This window comes from Olea europaea, unplaced genomic scaffold, assembly GCF_002742605.1.
Source record: "Olea europaea var. sylvestris unplaced genomic scaffold, O_europaea_v1 scaffold204, whole genome shotgun sequence".
Taxonomy (NCBI): Eukaryota; Viridiplantae; Streptophyta; class Magnoliopsida; order Lamiales; family Oleaceae; genus Olea; species Olea europaea.
The window spans coordinates 714,206-734,604 of record NW_019238304.1 but is presented as its reverse complement, the minus strand read 5'-3'; the positions used below and the strand labels follow the sequence as shown (position 1 = coordinate 734,604).

General features: G+C 33.3%; 1 pseudogene; it reads left to right on the top strand.

The window, feature by feature from the left end:
- Positions 1–14,038: 14,038 nt before the first annotated feature.
- LOC111379848 lies at positions 14,039–16,998 on the top strand (annotated as a pseudogene).
- The last annotated feature ends 3,401 nt before the right edge of the window (positions 16,999–20,399 follow it).

Genomic DNA, 20,399 nt, shown 5'->3' with positions numbered 1-20,399 from the left:
TCATAGTGAACTTGTGATAGCATTACAAATGACGGCCAAGATTTTCACAATTGATTACTGTAAATTTAATTATTAACAAATAGTTCCCGAAAACCAAGTCTAAATCGTCCATGTTAGGTTCAGGACTTACTTTAGTTTCGACATTGTGCGGAATAAAATAATTTCTTTTCAAGTGTTCTGAATTTATTTTGAGTGGTTTGATAATATGCTTCTTAAAAATTGGTACAATGAGAACCATTAACCGATTTTGAGTTAGGACAAAATTGGAGATGTAAAAACGTGTTTCTCAAATTAGTTAACACTTTCATTAAGGGCAAAAGGGTCTTTTGGATGTGGAAGGCCCAAGTGGCAACCCCCAATTGGCCCTTGAAGCTTCACTCGAGTTGTGCTTCTTTAGCCTTCATCCTGGCCGTCCATTACAGATTAATGGTTGATATGAAATTTGATTTTTTGGAGGTGATTTATGAGGGGTCAATCTGTTGAATTGGATCACACGGTTTTGAGAGACTTTCTGGCTTCTTGAGTTTTACTCTCTCTGTTCTCTTTGAGAGAGATGTTCTTCTTTTTTTGGTCTTGATCCTTATGTTTTTTCATGAGATCATTGTAATATTAGAAGGATCCTGTGAAACTCTTTACATTACAGTGACTTTGGCTGGTTGTTTTGGCCTCTGTGTGTAGGGGTTTGGTTCGGCAGTTTAATCCCTTTTTCTTTTGGTAATTAAGGGTTGATTTTGTGAGATCTTTGGATCGATGAACAAAACTAGTGTCTGAGTGTGGTTCGAAACTTGATACGACTCTCTTGGAGGGTTACTTTGCACATAGTGAACGGGCTTGCCTCTGAGCCCCTCAGATTAGGCATTTTGGCCGAACTGGGTGACCAAAAAGAACGACGAAATTCCTAACAGGAGAGTAAATAATTTCTGAAGTTCGAGGTTAATAATGTTATGTTGCGAACTTGTAGAGTTCTACTGTAGGGATTTGAATGATGCAGTTACCAAGCCTTATGCATTACAATAATGCTCCTTGTACACTGCTTTCCTATAGCTTTCATTTGTGTACAGCAATTCAAAATCGCTGATGTGGTGGCTTAAAAGTTTGCGACTTAAGTTTTGTGTACAACATTTGTTTTCCTCCTAAACTGGCCCAAAACCAATTCATTTGAAAAAACCTCCACCTAAACTTGCTGTGCCAACTACTTCGTGGACTTCCACATCCTTCCACATCCCGCCAATGTTAATCCACTCGACTTCATGTACAGTGACATCCTTCCACATCCCGCCAATGTTAACACACGTATGAAAATCGTGTACGGCCACATCCTTCGACATCATACCACTGTTAACCCCACTCGTGAAAATTTTCGACATAACCCAACATAGAACATGATAGTGACCGCGATGGCGACCACCACATATCCTACGAAAATTAGATTTTTGGTACCAACCGGAGGGGATTCACGTACTTTAGAAGCAGTTGGGTGTCATAGGGGTCGGAGGAATGACGAAGAAAGGAGATTTTCATTATATTTTGAATTTGTAGTGTTTGAAAATCGAAGCAAATTTGGCATGATTCTAAAATTAATTTTGCTATGATTCTAATATTTCTTTTTGATTGACATGTAATCTCATTTCTAATATTTTTGAAATCAAATCTTCTACATATTAACAATGCTGGAAATTTAATTTCGTTGTAATGCTGATCATGTTCCCATTCAATAAGTCGTATGAAAGGAACTAGTTGAAGTATCGGATGGCCAATGCCACATTTCCCTGCTTAAGTTGCAGAAACTCTGTCTCCTTATGATCTCTCAAGGTTTGTGGAAAATGTTTTCCCATCACCTTCTCTTTGAAATGTGCCCAAGTGAGGTTACGTTGTTGTACCTCAGTCCTAGTGCATGAAACGGACTCCCACCAGTGGCTCGCTGCATCAACTAGCATGAACTCCGTACATAAAACTTTTTGGGCATCAATGCAGAAGAGATGCTTGAAGATCCATTCCAAACCCCTTATCCATTCTTTGGCTACCAAAGGGCCAGCCATCTTGTCAAAGGTAGGGGGCTTGTAACGACGAAACTATTCCATGATTTAGCTCAGTGTTGTGGAGTTAGTCTATACATTTTGAGAAGGTGCTTGCTTTTGTTGCCTACTAAGATCTTGTACAGCTCTCAATAAATCCCGAAACATAACAGCTTGTGTTGGTTGACGTGCCATTTCCTTTGAATGAACCAAATAAAATTTGTTTTAGAAAACACACAGCTCAATATATTCGAATGAAGAACTCAATTTCATAAAATTTTTAAAATCCTAGAATACATTGGGGATGATTGAAAGAAGGAAAACCTATGGACTAGTTCAAGTACTTATTACATTTTATTTTTTTTTTTTTGGAAGGGGCTAAACTAAACTATCTCTAGGTTGTTAGTTTTCATCTTCGCTGATCCAATCATTTTGAATCCTACGAAGCTTAGATGGAGGGGCTTCATCATCCAAAGATATACATGACTCAGGCTCATATTCCTTGTCAACCCCTAGCTCAGGGTCTAGTTCGAACCTTGGCAGGCTTCAGTTCTAGTTCTGGCTCCAGTCCTGGTACATGCTTTGGCTCGTTCTCTTACTTTTTATTAGGTTCATAATTTGGCTTCTCTTCCGGATCTTCATCAGCTTTCTCTAGGTCCTCCTCTGGCTCAAGTTCGGACTCGAGATTAGAAATCCGCCTATCTAAAAAAGTTTCACAGTATAGCTCAAACTCGATCCTTTTCGAGTGCTCTAGAGGGTTATCCTTTAGCATTTCTTCCCTAATCACAATGCTCACATCTCTCCATTGATGGGGCGGTGTATGGATAAAATTGTTAACAACTTGAAGGGGTGTAATATCATGTCCTGCACTCTTTGCCATAGCTCACCTAGCGAAGACTTCCTCCACATGCTCAATAAATGTGTGAGTTGGGTCTATCTCATAATTCTCACGGGCTTGGATAACTGCTGCCCCATGGTTTAGAACAGTCCTACAAGTCGTCTTTCTAGCGGTCTCTCTAGTTCTAGCCATGACTGTCACATACAAGCCTAATCCAGTTGTGCTTAATATTTTATTAGTCATAACACCTTTTATGCTTACATGATTCATTATAAAGTTAACAGAAAATATTATACCCCTTTCAAAAGTTGATTAAAAGTATGGGAGAAAATAATTTATAAATGGAATCAAATATATTTAACATAGTGCTACAATTTATACTAGAATATAATATTTCATTTCATTTCAACCATTTCTCAGATTAAATATAAGAATGTATATCTCATGCTCAAAATTAAAAATTTATACAAAACATATGACCCAATACCTTCGGTCCATCAGATGGTAGTTGATTGGTGAATTAGGTGCCAAGAATCTTATCAAAAATCTTTTTTCTTAAAATGTTTATCATAAATTTCATTTATTGCTAATGGGCTTGCCGATATGTGAATACAAAAAGAGTTTATAAAGCTTTGTACTTTATTTATGCTTATAGATAATGGATAATACAAGGGGCACCTTGGGAATTTTAACATATTGCATACTAACCTACAAAATTTTAAAATTTAAAAGATAAATTCGTGAATGTGTATGCATGACATTGACTAACCTCCTTTATTATTATTATTATTATTATTATTATTATTATTATTATTATTATTATTATTATTATAGTACACAAAACATCACTCGAAAGAAGGGCTAAACAAGTAAATATGTGTAGTGTAAAACATGGGCAATAACAAAATAGAAATTTAACTTTAAACTATCATAAATTTTAAATCCATCGAAAAATATTATTATTTTAAATCAATTTAATAATTAAAACACACAAATATCTAATATCAAACTCTTAAGAAATTTTTTTCACTATTTTCTTTTCAAAAAAATGTCTACAGGAAGGTAGAATCGTGCTTTGATTTCATACTGTAATGCCCCAAATTTTATGGACTTAAATTTTGAGGTGTTATTATTTCGTAATCATACATCAAGCGAAAATATAAATTGGAAACTTAAAAATCTTAATTTATTTGAATACTCAAATACTAAATTGAATAAAATAATGTCATGTAACATAGAACATTTGATGAAAATAAATAGAAACACAAAATATCCTGATAGAATTATTTTTAAATGTTTTCCTAAAAAAATTTACTTGGTAGCCCCGCATTGCTCAGCCACCATCCACGTCTACCGATCTAACCTGAAATGTTAAATTTGAAGGAATAAGTAATTTATACTCAGTAGGATACATGCATCCAAAATAATACAATAACTTTTTAAACATAAATTTATAACATTTCATACCATCAATTCATCAAGAGCAATCGGTGATCAATCGAATGCTCTAACACATTTCAATGCAAACAATTGAGAAAACCTGAAGGAAATCTCACATTTCATTTGTTAATCGCAGGTCAATTAGCATTTCATGAAATAAATAACGTAAAAAATTATAATATTGCAATTACAGATCAACTTATACATAGTATCCTACCTCATTAGATCAACGAATTTTTGAAAGAATAATCCAGGAGAATATTCCAATTTTCAAAGTTCCTCAGCTGCCTTAAATGTAATTATTGATGAAGAATTGCTTTTTTGATTTGAAAAATATGTGACTAAAATTTGACTTATGCACGATATTTATAGTTTAAAAAAAGTAAGTTGCATTGGAAATTGAGAAGCCGTGAACCACTAGTCAAATTTGGATAAATCTAGGTTTCAATATTTGGATCATACTTTCATAATAACTCATAATCATGCACAATGACACGTGGAGTTGAATTTGGAGACTAGTTTTAGATTTGTAATAATGAAGTCTAAACCAAATAGGATTACCATTTGACTTTTAATCTTTTGTCAAGAATATAGGATAGCTATTAACCATTAACTTTTAATTTTTATCAAAATAAAAATATAGGATAATAATTAACATTTTTCTTCTGCACGTGAAACATGGCTGGAGGTGGGAATTATATATATAAATTTGGATTAGTTCATCTGGGATTATGATGTTATAACCCAAATAACTACCTAAACTATGTTAGATAGATGGAAGTTATCCCTTAATGTCTTTAAATAAATCATTTCTAGTCAAAAAGTAAGTTAATCATTACATTTGTAGCAAAAGGGTTGGAAATGGTCGCGTCCCGTAAGTAAACTGATAGGATTTGATGGGATAAAATAAAGAGAAATTGTATCACATGACCTTGCAAAATATAGGGGAAAATTGTATTTCATCGTCGGCATGCCAACAAACAAGAAATTCACACATACATCGATAGATTGAAAAAGAATAATAATGAAAATCCAATGACTCACATAGTTGCTGCCTTCTTTTTCCTTACCATACACAATTATTCGGCGGTCCCTTGCCGGTGGGAAGGGAGGAAGTATTATGTTACAGTTCAAGCAGTGATTGGAGGAGGCGATTATTTAGGTTGTCACCTGGAATTACAACGGTCTCTATGTTATTGTTTGTAAATGGGGGATATAATTTGGGGAAAAAATAAGGCTCCAGATGGGTCACTTGCTACAAAATGGGCTATTTTTGCCTCTCTCTTTTTTTCCATTTCCCACCTCATCACTGTACACTACTGTAATGTTTAATGTTTATTGTACTTGAATTTTATGCATTATTGACGGTTGACATATGGTAAAGTGAAGATGCTTCATGATCCAGCATGTTTGCATGATTCAATTAGACTATTGCTCGTTTCAAGGTACATGTATTCCTATTTTCAACCACACAATCTTCCATAAAATAATATTACATGTAAATCGAAAACTTTTTCTTCTTTTTCAATCTCTCATTTTTCTAAAAAATACAATTCCCCCCATTTTCATTTTCAGATAATGGGCATCAAACAGGGGCTTAAGCTACATGACGTACACGCCTAATCTTACCCATTCATTTAAAATATTTTTGGGCACCTTTTGTATTCAATCGGTTGGATTAGTTAATGTATGACCATGATCGATGTTGATGAGATCTAAAGGCTAGAGCCTGTTTACAGACTATAAATATGATTTCCTTGTAGAAATTAAAACTTGCAGATGACCTTTTAACACCTGATTCCCTATTGAGCATCCATTAAATTGGATATAGCTCGATTGCACTATAAAGCCTCAAAACTGACAACGAAGGTTACAAAATTAAACCAACACACAGATATGGTTTTTAGAGACCTATCTCTTTTACATGAATTAACAGATCTGACAAGAATCACACAAGAAACCTCATATCTCCTCTCGCTCTTACTATTTTCACTCAAGAAAATACAAGTATCAAAAAGCTAGAAAACATCATACCACCGTCTCAAATGAGATGTTCAAGAGAAAGAATCACATATTAAAGCTCTAGCCAACGAGAGTCAAAAATCTCTAGAACTCTCTCTCTCTCTTTAAAAGCCAGAACGAAGAATACAACATGTCCAAAATGAACCGGCATCCAAAGAATATAACTACCATGTTCAATGTGCCAAATCAAACGGTCAAAACTTGGACAGATGTCACCATCCAGTTAAGTCATCCCACTAACAAAAATGAGTTTCTAAAAATCCATTTTTACTTTGAAAATTAGGATGCATACCAAATCGAGTTCGATTCTTAACATTCTCTACCTTACTATCTTAACTTTCAGATTATAGTGCAACCATGAGCATACCATCTTTTCATAATTCATTTCCTCCAATTACCTGTATACATCACAAAATATTAAGAGATATTATCTTCAAAAATTTCTGAAATTTGTTTAGATGTATTATCTTTGTTCCCATATCGGAAGGGTTAAATTGAGCAGCGACTTTGTCAATCTTAAAAATTCCTTTAGAAATTATATCTCTAATGAAATGATATTTAATGTCTATGTGTTTAGTCCTGTCGTGAAACATGGGGTTTTTGCTCAATTGTATAGCACTTTGGTTATCAGAATACAAAATTGTATTTTCATCAACAAAACCAAGTTTTTTTAGCAGTCCACTTAACTAAATACCTTCTTTAAAGGCATCAAAAGCAGCAATGTATTCTACTTCAGTTGAGGGCTAAGCTACAATCTTTTGAAGTTGAGATTTCCAACTGATTACAATACCTCATGAGGTAAAGAAATAGGATGAAGTTGATTTCTTATTATCCCTATTTCCATCAATATCAGAATCAATAAAACCCTTTGAAGTTACCCCTTCTTTATTCGTTTTAAACACAAGATCATAGTTTGATATACCTTTCAAGTTTCTTAAAGGTCATTTTAAACCATTCCAATATTCTTCCCCATGGGTTACTAATAAATCTACTAAGTATGCTAATACTAAAAGTAAGATCAAGTCTGGTACATAATCAAATGCATGGCAGATCCAATCACATTAGCATAAGGGATTTTGACATTCTATGATAGTTTTAGGATAGAATTCATTTGAAAACTTAAAATGATTAGCAAGTGGCAGTGTCACTGTTTTACAGTCAAACATGTTAAATTTTTTCAAAATTTTATCCACGTAGTCAAGTTGATTTAAAAATATCTTGTCTTTTTCTTTGTTTCTAAAAAATCTACACTCCAAGGATCTTTTTGGTAGCCCGAAGATCCTTCATATCGACTCAGATTTAAGTTTTTTAATGTACTCAATTTCAGATTTATCACAATTGGCATGTAGCATGACATCCACATAAAGTACTAAGTAAACAGAATTTTTATCTTCTTTACCTCTACAAAAAAACCATGTATCATAATTGCCTCTTTGAAAATCAAGTTTCAAAATAAAAGTGTCAAATCTTTTGTATCATTGCCTCAGTGCTTATTTTAAACCATAGAGAGATTTCTCCAAAAGACACGCACAACATTTTCAGGATCACCTTTATGAAACCAACATGTTATCTCATATAGATTTTTCCATCTAGTCGCCATAAAGAAAAGCGATTTTGACATCTAACTCTGATCAAGTTTCCATTTAGCCCCTGTTTTTCCCCCATTACGGGGAAAAATTAATGTGCGGAATAGTGTTTTTTTTAAAAATGAGTGGTTAAAAAAGAAGGACAAATTTTCGACTTACGTGTAATATTATTTTATGGAAAATCATAAGGTTGAAAATAGGAGAGAGAAAAATGAAATATAATGTAATGAAAATTAATGGGGCTCAAACCCCTAAATCGAGAAACAATGGCAAGAATGCATTTATTATTTGTGTATTTAACAACAGGGGAGAAAATTTCATTATAGTCTACACCCCCTTTTGTGTAAAACCTCTTGCTGCAAGTGTTGCCTTGCATCTAACATTTTTATTTTCTCTTGCCCTTCTTTTATTTTGTAAATCCACTTACAATCAATTAGATTCTTGAGCTTTTCAACCAAGTTCCAAGTGTTGTTTTTAAGAAGTGAAGAAATTTTATCTTTCATAGTAACTATCCAATTTTTGACATCTACTATTAATGTAAACCTGTTGAATGATAAAAGGTTCCAAAATAACCAAGAGATAAACCTGATGGAGCTAAATAAGCATCTTCAGTTGCCGTCGAGTAGCTACACTAGCTACACCTCTTACATTCCATATGATGATACTCATAGGGATGGGGAATTTGAGGAGGTATCATGTGACTGACTCCCAGTGATCCTCCTGTTCGGGTGTAGAGTATCAGTAGCCCGCGAGTGTTTCTTCCGTATAACCTTGACGAAACCATCGTCCTTTATCCATCCAACCAAATCCTCATTAGATGACCTACGGAACACACCCTATTGGTGTACCTCAATATGTGCTGTGTTTTTTGTATCCGATTGTTTAGAATGTCTCTATATTCTACTGACAAATGAGAGAACCATGAGCATTAGTGTGGCCAGGTGTGGGACCTTGTAAAAGTCTGACCATTATAGTTGTATCCTCTGATTCAACTGATACATGTGGTCGCTGAATCATATCGTGAGCCAAGGGTTCAAAGTAAGCATTAGAACTAGGAATGGCAGTATGCAAAGGAGTAAAAGTTGATGTAGTGATAGTCGAAAGGCCAAAACTGACTGGGACAACTGACTGAACCACTGTAGTAGCAACTGACTGATCTATTATTTATTTAAATTAATATTCTGATGAATAATATTAAATAATAGAGTCCGAACATTCAAGTTCAATAATTTGTTAATCACAAGGAGTTGTGATTGTGAGATATAAATTACAGTAAAATCCACAAAATCAACATTCTTACCAATCAAATGGGTGACTTTTCAAAGGGGTTCGATGGCATCTCCGACTCCAAATCCATTACTTCATCCAATGACAATGGAGGGGGTCGTTTCTCAGTTCTTTTCACCTTTTTTCCTTTTTGAGATCCCGACATTCTTGAAGATTGATGATATTTCCAAGAACTTCAAATAATCCCCAAAATTTGAAAGTTAGGGTTTGGAGATTTTGTGGCCAAAATTCACAATTGAATTTGTGAAGTGCTTAAATATGTGACGAATACTGTAGTGAATAGTGTAATTTGACACACAAGATTGAGCAATTTGAGCGAATATTGCCAAAAGTCACCGGAGGTTCGAGTGGAGCGAAAAGATGAAGATTTTAAATGATTTTAGGTAATGTGTGAATATTTTGAAGTTTAAATCTTGTGGAGAACAAGACATTGGAAGAAAAGTGATCTTAGGAGATGACAGTGGGTGAGAGAGTTTGAGGGAAAATTTTGAAGAAAAGAGGGGAAGAAATGAAGAAGATGGCCTCTGGTTAGCGTTTTGAAGAACGTGAACCACCACAGATCCGGACGTCTAGATGGTTCAAAACGCTAACCACCACAAATCTAAATGTCGAGATTGATAGTGTTCAAAATGTACTGTCAATCTGGAAGATTCGGTCCGGACTGGACAGATGCGTCCGAATTTTTTAAATTAAATTTTCATCAATAATTCCTAGACCTCTTCGAACAGAAGAGAAATGATTGTGTGCGAGAGGTTTGGTGAAAATGTTGGCCAATTGATCTTCGGTCTTTATAAATTATAATTCAATCTCTCTTTTGTACATGATCACGAAGAAAATGATGCCTAATCTCAATATGCTTAGTTCGTGAATGCAAGACAGGATTCTTTGATAGATTAATAGCACTAGAATTATCACATAAGATAGGCACATGATCGTAGGATAAATGATAATCACATAATGTATGTTTCATCCATAATGTTCGTGCACAACAACTAGCGGTTGAGATATATTTCGCCTCGATGGTGGATAGCGCCACGGAGTTTTGTTTCTTGCTAGACCAAGACTAGCAAAGCCTAGGAAGTGAGAATTTTCGCTAGTACTTTTACGGTCAACATTACATCTAGTCCAATCAGCTTCCGAATAGCTAATTAAATCAAGATGTGTACCCTTTGGATACCAAAGTCCTAGGGTTCTAGTTCCACTTAAATATCGAAAAATTCTTTTAACGACACTTAAGTGAGATTCTTTAGGATTAGATTGAAGATGAGTACATAAGCAAACACTAAACAAAATATCGGGCCCACTAGTAGTTATTAAATAAAGAAGTGATCCGATCATACCTCGATATTTTGTGACGTCCACGGATGTGCCCCGATCATCTTTATCAAGCTTTAGGGACGTGCTTATTGGCGTGTTCATAGGCTTAATGTCATGCATAATAAATTTTTTAAGCATGTCTATATGTATTTATTTTGATTTATGAAATTTCCTTCTTTTGTTTGTCTAATTTGAAGACCAAGAAAGAATTTAATTCATCCATCATTCTAATTTCAAATTCTATGCTCATGCAATTTGAAAATTTTTCACAAAGATGAATATTTGTAGTGCCAAAAATAATGTCATCAACATAAATTTGAACAATGAGCATATCCTCTTTATGAGTTTTTATAAAAAGTGTAGTATCTACTTTTCCAATTGTAAAACCATTTGAGAGAAGAAATTTACTCAACCGCTCGTACCAAGGAGCTTGTTTCAAACTGTAAAGTACTTTTCTAAGTTTAAATACATGATCCGGATACTTGTGATCTTTAAAACCGGGAGGTTGCTCAGCAAAAACTACTTGAATAAAACCATTCAAAAATGCACTTTTAACATCCATTTGATAAAGTGTAAAACCTTTGTAACATGTAAATACAAGAAGCATACGAATGGATTCCAATCTTGTTATGGGTGCAAATGTTTCTTCAAAATCGATACCTTCTTCTTGATTGTAACATTGAGCCACTAATCTAGCCTTGTTATGCATATTATTTCATTTTCATCTCTTTTGTTTCTAAAGACCCATTTTGTTCCAATAATGATTTGATTGTTTGGTCTAGTGACTAAGTCCCAAACATGATTTCTTTCAAATTAATTTAATTCTTCTTGTATCGCTAGAATCCAAAACTCATCAAACTCGACTTCTTTGAAGTTCTTAGGTTCGATTTGAGAAATAAATGCACAACTACCAAAATGATTTTTATGAGAAGTTCTAGTAGTGATACATTTTGATGGATCGCCAATTATAAGCTCTTTGGGATGAGATGTAACAAACCTCCATTCTTTTGGCAATGGGGGATCACTTTATTCTTCGATTTGTCTTTCTTTATTTAATTTAGCATGTGATTCCTTTATTTCTTCATTTGGTACCTTCTTATTTTGGTCTTGAATTTTCATTTGTTAAAAAGGAGCTTCCAATCCTACATCGTCATCACTACCTTTCTTTTGATCAAATGAGTTAGTTTCGTCAAAAGTAACATGCATGGATTCTTCAATGACTAGAGTTCGTTTGTTAAAAATGCTATATGCTTTGCTAGTATATGAATATCCTAGGAAAATTCGAACATCGGATTTGGAGTCGAATTTTTCCAAATTGCCTTTTGTATTTAAAATAAAATATTTACATCCAAATGCTATAAAATAACCAATATTTGGAATTCTATTTTTCCAAATTTCGTAAGGAGCTTTAATTTTCTTTTTGCTTACTAATACTCTATTAACAATGTAACAAGCGGTATTAACGGCGTCGGCCTAAAAATATTTAGGCGAATTATTTTCATTTAACATAGTCCGAGCCATTTCTTGCAATGTACGATTTTCTTTTTTACTACACCATTTTGTTGAGGTGTTCTAGGAGCCGAAAAGTTATGTTCATATCCATATTCTTTACAAAAATCATCAAAACCAACATTATCAAATTCTCCACCATGGTCACTTCTAATTGTTGTAATAGAACAACCTTTTTCATTTTTAACTTTCTTACAAAAATGTTTAAAAGTTTTCAAAACTTCTTCTTTTAAGCTTAAAAATATAACCCAAGTATATCTTGAAAAATCATCGACTATAACAAAATCATAATATTTATCTCCTAAACTAGTCGTCCTAGAAGATCCAAAAAGATCCATATGGAGAGGTTGTAAAGGTTTTGTAGTTGAAGTATAAAGTTTTGGTTTGAAAGAATTTTTTACTTGTTTTCCAAATTGACAAGCATCACAAATTTTATTTTTTTCAAATTTCAAATTTGGTAAACCTTTTACAAAACAATTTTTAGAAATTTTTGAGAGAAGATCCATGTTTACATGGGTCTTCTATGCCATAAGCATGATTCTTCTTTCAAGCCAAGTAAACACTTATATTTTCAAATTCAATGTTTATAATATAAACATCTTTATTTTGGCTTCCTATGAAAATCACCTCTTTAGACGTAGCGTCCTTAATAAGGCATTTGGTATAATCGAATTTTATGTTATATCCTTTGTCACATAATTGGCATTTGCTTAGTAAATTATGTTTAAGGTTATCAATAGATGGGGATGAGTGATTACCAATGTTTCCAATGCCGATTATTTTACCTTTAGCGTTATCTCCAAAGGTGACATGGTGTAATACCCCAAACTTCCTGTTATACATTTGGCCAATATGATTAATGTATTTCACATTAATTACATTGTCATTTGCACCAATTTTCTAATCGCTTTCTCTTAAAACGGTATACTCGATCATTAAGGCTTTATAATATTTACATGGTGATAACCTTCTACTCCTGAACCTAGATGGTGAATTTTGTATTGATCTATGATAGAAAATTAGGTTAACTAAATGTTGGAGATTGGCTCAGTAAGTAATGTAATATCGAAAAGGCTGAAAATTAGTATCGACGAAGGTTCAAGCTTTCGTTTGGCTGATCGAGGTCACTTCAAACCCTAGATAGGTAAATGCCGTATTTGGGACACGAGGCATGAAGTGACATAATTACGACGTAATAATGTATATTTTATATGATGTTATAAATATGGAGGTGCAAATTGTTGAAATCGGTCAAGAATCGGGTGTCAATCGGGTAAGTAATCAAATGAGCAGTTAAGGAATTGGCTCTATAATATGTTTTGGGATATTTGGGCAAGTAAAATGGATTTTTAAGACATTAAAATAAGCCAAGGACACTTGATTTATACCTGCAAGGATAGATGTAAAATCGGATTTTGCTACAAGGAACACCTTGATACGTAGTACACGCCATGCCTATTCATTTGTCATTGTAATGGTCTATTCCTTCACTTTTAAGCATTATTCACGTCTACCACTCCTTTAAGACTTCGTGTATGTGGTATATTAACCCTAAATTTCATAAAACCCCTCCATGGATAAGTAGAAATCAGAATTTAATCAAAGGAGACAACACATAGCTAACTTGTGAGGACTTGTCACTTTAACCTCTAATTCCTTCAACCTTAGGCCTCCAACACGTCTTATAAGTCCTTAGCACTTTACACAAGATAGTTATAACTCTTCTAAGTCACATATGGCTCTATATGGTGCAAGGGAGAAGTCAAAGTTGACTGCAAAAAACCATCTCCTACTTAGATAGCTCATGCTAGGAGACTTATCACTTTAATATATAATTGCTTCAACCTTAAGGCCTATTTGGACATTATGTTTATTGAGAACATTCAGATTCTTGAAAATTGTGAGGAAGACTAATGAGTTTTTTGATAGATAAAGCTCATTAAAAAAAAAAAAAAGGGTCATAGATATGTGTATTGAGTTAAATAATTTTTTTTCATGATAATGGGAATCATTTCTGTACGTCGATGTTAGCTATGATAGTATGTTTAAATTCAGAGTTACATCAAATAGATTTAGAGACTGTATTTTTATTCTCAATCAAGAAATGATTAAAGAAATCAACATGAATCGTCTTATAATTTTCGTGTTAAAAGTCTTTTTTTAAATATTGTGATAACTTTATAGTTACACTCATGGCTTAATGCAATCATCTTGACAGTCATACTTGAGTGTTCAATAATATTAAATCTCGTATAAAAACTTTCGACATTTGGATGAAAATTACTATATTTTGCGTAAAGGTCTGATGGTAGGTTGTAATTCTAATTTTGATATTGATGAAATTGGATTTGCTAAGCATTCGCAAATATACTTCGTCCTGTACGAAATTGCCTTTTTTTTTCCTTTCTTTTTCGCTTCACACAACCATCCTGTATTTCTCCATTTTTGCATGCAACTTCACCATCCCCACTGCCATAATCTCACCTCCGCTCTCTTTCTTACTATGAATTGATTTCTCCATTTTCTTTCTCTCTTTCTTCTAAAGTTCGTAGAAACATTGTCATTGTTCCAATTCCGACCAAAATTGCAACACCCGTGACCAAACTCTTTCATAGACTATTTTATACAATCCAAGACGAGCAGTTGAATCTCTCTAATTTATATGTAAGTATGTGTTTTTGATTTTTTGTTCTTTTGAATTAATCTTTATTCTTCTTATATCTTCATTTGATTATCGTGTTTATATGGACATTGTATTAATTTTGTTCGAAGATACCTTCCAGATGATGGTGAATTAGCTTTTGAGATAATTTTGTAACACTATATTATTGAAATTAATTTCTCTTACTTAGAAATGAAATGCTTGTAAATTTGACACTTGCACTTTTGTATTAAAAGGATATAGAAGGGCAAAACTTGGGAATAGTGATTATTAGACGGGATCAGGAGAAAGGGGTAGATGTTGGAATTTCTTCTGGTTTTGGATGGACTCAAAGAGGGAGATTTGTTTGGAATGACGTTCTCTTCTCCAACTTCATTTTAAATTTTAAAATCTCCTTTTTATTTTTCCATATTTCATTTTTCATTTGTTTTAGGAAAAGCAGTATGGTGGAAATTTTGTGCATCTTTTTGTAAGGTAGATTGGATGGATAGTGTTAATTAAGAAAGAAAAATAGTTTATAATTTTGTTTATGTGCAAAAATCTTCTTGTAGGATTTAGAGGACGTCTCTGGAGAATAAAAATATTTTTTTTTTAACAAAGAGCAAAAAAAGAAAAAGAAAAAGAAAAAAACATTTTTTTAGACAAAAATATAATAATAATAATAATAATAATAATAATAATAATAATGGAAGCTTAGACTCCGTGTGCACGGAGATATCTACGCACGCTCCGTGCCAATTGAAATTTCAATCTGCCTTTCCTTCATTTTTCCTCCCTCAAGGCAGTGATAATCCATATAGAGAGTCAAAGCTAATAGCTGATTTAGTTCTAGGAATTTCTTTGATCTTTACGACTGTTTTCTTTATATTTTGCCTTCAAATATCGGTGATTTGGGAGAATCCAAGTGCCAATAATTTAGCGAGCTACATAGGCTCGAGTAACAGCGAGCTCGTCCAAATCGTACCTCTCGAACTTCAGTTCCCATGTAGCTGTTTTTTCTGTCTGTCTATCTTAACATTTTAACGCACAACCACACACGTATAAAAGAATGTCTTTTGGGGAGATTAATTTAATTCTGTTCGTTTTGATTTGCTGTTTTTAATTTCCTTTTTTTCTTTCTTTAATTTTTGGATTATTTGGAAAAATCGAATTGAAGACGCAGATTTCATGTTCCTTGCAATTGACCAACAAATCAGATAATTAAGTTGCCTTCAATGTATGAATTTTGTTCATTCAAACATATATTCACCTGTTCATGTGTTCATTTTTTATTTAATTTAATTTTTATATTATTTCAGGTGAAGACAACGAATCCAAAGAAGTATTACGTGAGGCCAAATACGAGAGTTGTATTGCCTCATTCTACTTGTGATGTCACAGGTCTTTCTCTGACTGTCTCTCCATTTATGTCAAAAAAATTTTAAAAAAAATCCAGTTAAAGAATGTGTGTGAATTACATAAAAAATCGTGTGTAGGGAATTATAATTAGTCAGAGGTTTGAAAGTAAAAATTCCTTTTTTCCTTGAAGTTATCTGTTCTGCTTTAAACGATTCAGGTGAGTGAGTTTATAGGGATAATTTGGATTTCAATGAACCAACCCGACCGGTCAATTTCAAAAATCAAACAATAAGACACGCATTTATCTTTGGCATGTGGATTTTATTTGCATTGAATCAGTAAGTGAATGTTAAAATTTTTTGAAGTCCAGTTACAATGCAAGCACAAGAGGAGGCTCCACTTGATTTCCAGTACAAGGAAAATTTTCTTTTCCAGAGTGTAGTTGTAAGCCCAGGAGTGATCACAAAGGATATCAATCTTGATATGGTACAATTTATTGTAATGCTTCTGTATTTACTTTGCAAGTAAGTAGCTGGGCAGGAAAGGTTCGGTTAATAAAGCAAGTTGTACATTTTTCCTTTTTTTTTTTCCGGTTTTTTGTTTAGCAAAGAGTTGGGAAACCATGTTGAAGAATGCAAGTTGAAAATTTCATATGTTCCACCTCCACAACCTCCTTCGCTTGTGTGAGAAGGTTCATAGGAAGGCTCCTCACCAAGGGCTTCCTTGTCGGGCAATGGGACCAAAAATCAGATTCCTGACTATAATAGCGTAAGTTTTTTTTGGATGTCCTCATGTTTTGATGTGAAAGATATGTTCTTTTTGAGTTCATAACAAATTTAACATAATGGGAATAATGAAAGTTCTAATTTATTTTAATCAGATTGATGGCACCAAAATTAGATGAATAATAGTGATTTGATCTATTTCAGGGACAAGCTTCAGCTAAAAGCTGTCAATGATGGGTTAGCAACTTATGCAGCTTAGCAGAGTTTTAAGATAAGCCGGTGAGGAGAGAGCTATCCAATGAGGAAGAAAATGAGAAGTACTGTGTTGATTTTTTCCGGAAGGGTATTGAGCATGGTGAGCCCCAGTTGCTTCAAGGGCATTGTACTGATACACATGAAGCCCGAGTTTAAGCTGGTGACTATGATGGTACTCTGCCTAAACAAAAGCCAAAGGGATCGGCCACACAGCTACTACATTAGACAGGAGTGAACATAAGCATTTTGTGATGTAAGTTCTCTTTCCCTAGTTCTCTGTGATGTGTATTGCAAATGCATGAAGTTGCTGAGTTATTTTTTCCTTTCGTTTTTTCCTTAGTTCTTTTGTCGAATTTAAGCAAACTAAGGAAAAAATAAAAAAAAATGTTAAGTGAGACAGATAGAGAAAACCAAGGACAGTTGTTGAATCTCATAAAACATGTAGCTAACATTAATTATTGATTTCAATTAAAATTTTAACTGGACCAAAAAAGTAAATATATCTTTACCTTTTCAAATTTATGCATTCTTCTTGTACGATTAGAACCCTCTGATTTGATTCACCTATAAAAAACATCCAGGACAATTCTTCACCTAGTAGTAGTATGTAATTTAAACTACTGGGAGATTTTTTCTCTCTCAAGGATAACTTGTGCATATTATGCCTCATTGGAAATTGACTCCAATCACCTTTTTGCTCTTATTTTTTTTGTGAGTTTACTTGTAGGATTGATTATTGGAGATGACTCCAGCATTGTTGCAATCCCAGATAAGTAGGAGTATTGCTTTGATACATTGTGTTGAAGACTATAAGAAGCTCTATAGTTTGTTAGTCCCCTGAATTATCCACCCACATACTGATGAACCTTCAATCTAGACAAAAGGATAAATCATTTTTATAGTATCCATGTCCATTATTTCCTTACGCAATGGTCAAGTTGTTGACCTACATGTACCATTGGGGGTTTGTGTTCTTTTTCAACCTTGTGCTGTTCAATTATCTGAAAGCTAAAAGAAATATAAATCAATCGAATCATTATCTGCTGATGCTACGTTTTGCTTAGATAAAACTTTGCTTAACATCACACATCTCTGTATTATCCTCAATTCCAAGTTCGATATTAGTTTATGCCAGCATTATATGTTAATTCTAATGTGAATAATACTTTTGAGTTCAAGAAAAATTCAACTTTGAATGAGCAGAAATGAAAAGCTTTCAGAAATAATGCCTTTTTATTACATCGTGTCGTTTGAAATTTAGCTGACTGTTGTGTAAGATGCTTATTTTCTACACAAACGTACATATAAATATATGATATTGACAAGTATACTGGTCTTTTTTCTTACCATTCACCAATAAATTTCACCAACTGATATATTAAATCTTTTGGGGTTAAAAGATATACAATACTGAATCAGTATTTTTATTTCCTGCATAGATGTGTAATTATGTGTTACTGGTACTACTTATAGCACGTGGAACTTGATTTATCTATGTTGAAGTAAATTCACATGGTAGACATTATGTCAGAAGCGTGCTTTAGAAACTTTCCAATTGGACCCTGCAACATGGGGAGGTAAACAACTTTCCTGGTTGATGTAATGCTATTTAGTATGTAGTGTAATTTTGACATAGATGTAAACTACTTTATATATTTTTAAATTCTAAATGAAAATGCTGCATGTATTTATATATCTGAAAAAAATTGATGAGTTAGGAATGCATGAAGAGATAAGCTTGGTTTCAATTGATACTCTCCATGACATATTTACATACTATTCTTCTTTGTTTCAATTTTGTATTTTCACAAGGGAAGTGATACAATTTTCATATTAATGGAGATTAAGAATCAGAGGTTGACCACCACACTCTCCGATTTCTGCCGTATATTCTGTTATTTCTCTCTCTCTTTTTATATATATATTTTGGTTTGTCTTCCTTTATTTTGTTTATCACATGATGAATTTTGTTGAATGGTGTTGCGCTCATCTATGTGAAAGAATTAGAAGCTTTTCAATTGCTATTTGATGTTAATATTTATTTAGTTCAATTTTGCCGGCCCTGACGGTGCATTTTAATTATTGAAGATGCTCCCAGCCTCCCCTACCCCCATTGAAATGATACTCTTAATAATTATGTAATCATGGTTATCTTTCATGGTTTATTACTCGAGACTGAGGATGCTTCAGGTGATCAATGGCCTGAGAAGTAGAGTTGCATACGGTTAAAATTCGATTATTCAATTTTCATTGGTCAATCTTTTAGCAGAAGAAAATCATATCCTGTCAATCTGTAGGTGAATATGAGTTGAATACCACCCACCATGTTTCATGAAGTTTTCAACTTATTGGAGACCCTGGCTTACGTCTGAACCACTGCATTTCATATCCAGGAACCAATATGGTGGAATTATACTTGTACTTTCTAAATTTTATCAACACCAGCTAAATTGAGAGTAGCAAGAAACATATATTGTAATGTATATCTTGGTAGCTAAAGAAATTATTTGGTATAGATGTATTAATATCTAATGATACTGGTTGAGAATATGAGATCCATGATGGTTACGCAACTAGCTTATATGTCAAGATCTCAAGCATCAAGATGGAACTAAACACTTGATGGTATTTTCGTGAGAGACATTAGCAAAGATGTTTTTGCGATATATCTATGTAAATAATGATATGTGATCATCATACTCTGAAGATGTCTAGAGATATATTTGTTGGTAATACCGAATCTCTAGAATTTTGTAGAGTATGATACTTAGCCTCCGTTTGAGCCCCATTAATTTTCATTACATTACATTTTATTTTTATCCTATTTTCAACCACACAATCTTCCATAAATTAATATTACACGTAAATTGAAAATTTTTCCTTCTTTTTCAACTACTCATTTTTCAAATAAATACTATTCCACCCATTAATTTTTTCACGTAATGGGGGCCAAACAGGGGTTTAGTGTATCAGAAAACTATTGATTGAGTTTTATGTGCTCATAAATAAACAATTTGTGTCATATGTAATCTAATGTTGGGATTATGAGATAAATGATTTGTATACATATATAAAGTATGTCGAACGGGTTGAAATTGACTCATTCACACAAGCAATCTATTCAGATGCTTTAAGGTGTGCTGAGATGAGACACAATGATCATGTTATGTACATAATCCAATCACTTTGATAAGATATTAAGATGAGATTACAACAAATAATCGAAATGGATTTTGCTATCTAATAAACTTGTTTAGTAGCCAGATGAGTTCTCAATTTGAGATTGCTTGGAGGAATGAACATAAGGAGAACTCAAGTTAGATATTGGGGAATACCTGAACTAAGATATGTACGGTGTTATTTGTTTAGAAAGAATATGAGATACGCCCTAAGAAAGGGAGAAAA